We start from the raw sequence: 1541 nt of genomic DNA, 5'->3' as shown, positions 1-1541 counted from the left end.
CAATTATAGTAAAAACAATATTAAAAAAAATTGAAGCATTAGATAAAATACATATTGAGACTTGATTAATCTTCTTTTTTATTAAAAAGATGTGGCTTGAAAATAGGTATACAAAATTAAGATTCATTCTGATAATTTTATTGACAGATATAAAGCTCGTTTAATTGTTTAAAGTTATTCTCAGGAGTATTGTATCAATTATAAAGAGACTTTTGTTCATAGTGCTGCTCGACTCACATTTGTTTAAGCTATATATTTTTGTAAATGTTACAGTCCGCAAATAGTGTCCAAGTCAGATAGATGTAAACAATGATTTTTTTAATAGTGATTTGCCAAAAAGAGTATACATAAAACTTCATTGAAGATATTCTTATTCTTGTAATAAAGTTTGTCTTCTTTCCAAGATACTATGATCTTAAGCAAGTTGCTTAAAAATAATTTAAAATGTTCAACAATATTTTCTTTAACTTTGATTTTACTTACAGTCCTTATGAAAATACTCTTTTCAATCGCAAAAGATAAAAAACTAGAGATAATAATACTTTGATTTTGTTGGGACATTTTTTATTAATCTTATCTAAAACATGGTATTTTAATTAATTATGAAAAAAATATATAGGCTAAAATTATTATCAGTTGGAAAAAACAGTACATGCCATTGCTGGTGCGGAAATTACAACTACAAACTAACTGACAAGTGTATCAGGTCGTACCAAATAATACCTCAGGTAAGTGAGGGTTGATCCCACGAGGATTGATGGATCAAGCAACAATGGTCAAGTGATTTGCTTAGTTAGACAAACAGAAAGTAGTGTTTGGGTCTCAATTGCATTAAACAGTAATTCAGAAAATTAGAAAAGCAAACAGTAAATTGGTATAAATAATATGGGAGAAAACAGTTAAGGTTTCAGAGTTATCTATTTTTCGGATTGACTTTTCTCACTAACTATTTTAATCATGTAAGATTTAATTCATGGCAAACTGTATATGACTAAACCCTAATTCCTTAGACCTTTTTAGTCTCCTCTAAAATTCATCAACTGCCAATTCCTTGGTCACTTAATTCCAATTAGAGGGTATAGTTCAATTCTAGTTTATATGCCACAAAAATCCTAATTACCAAAATATAAGAGGATTATATGTCACATATCCCGTTACGTCCAGATAATTAGTGATTTAGGAGAATATGTTTTCAAACTGTTGTTCAAGTAAAGAGCTTTTCCAAGTTATACAAGAACTCAATTAGAACCAAGGTCGTACTTCCGTTCCACTCAAATTCATAAAATAAAGAACGAAAACAATTCTTGAAATATAAATCAGTACATGAATTCAAATAGAAAATAATAAAATCAATCCATACAATAGATAGAACTCCTAACCTTAACAGTGGAGGTTTAGTTGCTCATGGTTCAGAGAGAAAATAAAGATTCTGAAAAACTATAAATTGCGGAATAAGGTCGAAGAGAAGAGATGAGCGCGAAGGGCTAATTCTTTTCCCTTTTATATCTAATCCTAATTAATGTAAAATATATTTCCTAAAA

Source organism: Arachis ipaensis, chromosome B07 (genome assembly GCF_000816755.2).
Source record: "Arachis ipaensis cultivar K30076 chromosome B07, Araip1.1, whole genome shotgun sequence".
NCBI lineage: Eukaryota > Viridiplantae > Streptophyta > Magnoliopsida > Fabales > Fabaceae > Arachis > Arachis ipaensis.
The sequence above is the reverse complement of the archived record's forward strand: the minus strand, read 5'-3'. Positions refer to the sequence as shown.